Raw genomic sequence first — 2,228 nt, forward strand, 5'->3', positions numbered from 1 at the left:
GTTGCTGACATTGTGATCCTTGAAAGAAAAGTAGAAAACCGATGGCTATAAGATAGTAAACCTTTACTAATATTGAAAATGTACATGCAAAAAAGAAAAGTACAAATAGTTGTTCTTAAGTCTTATGAACATGTAATTAAAACATACAACTATTTAATGAACCACATTTGCCCTGTTAGTCGAATTTACTTAAAATTAAAATCTTATTAGCTCATACTGGCATTGCACATGACGGCATTTTTCCTGGGATTCCAAAAGAAAACATCTCAAAAATGATATGGGAATAAAGGTATGAGAATGGAGGTGAGTTTTCATTTTGATGTGAGCAGTCTGTTTCTCCAAGGTGTTGAAAACTGTTAATTGCCATTTACCTCTGGACCAGCTGCCATCTGGTTCACCAGCACTAAACTGCATCTTCCATCCCTGTACTGGCCAAAACCAACTTATCTCAGTTTCAGAGATCTGTCCAGATCAGGCTGGTACCCCTGCTGTCACCTGTAGTTCAGTAGTTATTGGGTTTTCTTCTCAGCACTGTTAAGAAGTGAGAGCTCTAATGAAAAGTATTGTCCTTTTTGGATAGATGGCTATTACCAGAGGCCTCCACTTAAAAAAATCAAGATTCACCTATGGTGCATCTTGCTTGAGTTAAAAAAGTCTGAACTGGCCACGCCTGTAACAAATGATTTTCCTGGTTATATCTGTGAATACCAGTAACAAAAATAGCATCTAGTATTAAATGGAGAATTAATTCAGTTTTATGATTATATTGAATCACAAATGGAAGTGGTTTTCGAGGACAAAAGTTAGAGACCGGTTCTCTTTTGTGATCGAGACGTTGATTTGACAACCACACATGACCGTTGTTTCAGTCCATCAGCTAAGACATCGCCACTAGGTGGTGCCATAGAGCCGTGGTCCTAAGAATATTGCTGCATATTCGACTGGAGAGCCATTTTGCAGGCAGAGTAGAAAAGTTGGACCTCTAGTGAAAAGGACAGCTAACTGCTGCAGTGTTTAACACTGAGGCTAGCATTCTCTTCTCATAACTTTACTGTCATTGGAGCATGGTTTTAACTTTTCTGACAAACACCTGCACACAACATTTAGAAACAAATTCTAAATGTGTGTGCCACTTCACAGATCTGCAGGGCAGATTAACGTTGGCCCAAATTAAACTGAAATGAATTAATAAAATTAAAACAGGATTTCTACCCTATATTATGTCACAGGAAGATTTTTAGAATACAGTTCAAGTGACTTGTTTTTTTGGTTATTAACTACAGTACTTGTTAGATTGATCTAGCTTCTTTTCAAACCTTTAATTTAATTTTTAAAGCCCTGCTTCTTCAGAATCAAAATTTAGCAGTGTGAATCAGTAAACAGTAGCAAATGGTAGGGATTATAATACGATTATGACGTGAGTTAGCTACAAATTAGAATGATGGCTCTGGATTCTCTGGAAGTTAGATGTGATGCTGTACTTACAAAATATATGTTTTAACTAATCCAGAACAAGGTAGAAAGCAGGCCAATAACAAGGTGTTTCCTCAGATTAAGTACTGAATATAGGTTGTTCAAACTCTTAGGCAGGTTTGGCATATGTGAAGGAAGTGAGTATATTTCCCAGCTCGTCAAAATTAAAAGAGTGATGCAACTCTGTATATCCTAATACCAGTGTGGAATCCCACCACAGGGTGAAGAAAATGTCATTGTCTAAAAAATAAGGGCTCGTGGGATACTCTTTATTACGAACAGAGATTGTGTATAGGAAATCCTGGCTTGATTTTATAGAGACATTCACCGGGCAGAAAAAAATTCAGGTGGCATTCTGAACTTTGTAACTTCCCTTGGCACCCACACACGCTAGTCTTCATTGTTGGGGTGTGCCTTGAAGTGTTTGTCATTGATTACGATCTAGCATGCCCAGCCAATAGAAGACACGATGTACCTGCAAGTTGGGTCAGACCATATCAGTCCACAGGAAACCGCCCCGACAGCTCCACCCACAAAAACAGTAACCTTCTACAAAGTAAGAATGCAGGTGAGGCTCTATGATGAATGGTCATGAGGAAGCAAGTATCATCTACTGTTCTGTACAGCACAGACCTCTTTTCAGGTACAAAAAGAACAGAGAGCAGACTTCTAGATGTTCAGAGCACACCCAGATGTCTGCTCCCTTTTTCTATTTGATGGCCAAGAAGCCTTTCTCAACCTGAACAGTAGTTCAG

Source organism: Lepisosteus oculatus, chromosome 1 (genome assembly GCF_040954835.1).
Source record: "Lepisosteus oculatus isolate fLepOcu1 chromosome 1, fLepOcu1.hap2, whole genome shotgun sequence".
Classification (NCBI taxonomy): Eukaryota; Metazoa; Chordata; class Actinopteri; order Semionotiformes; family Lepisosteidae; genus Lepisosteus; species Lepisosteus oculatus.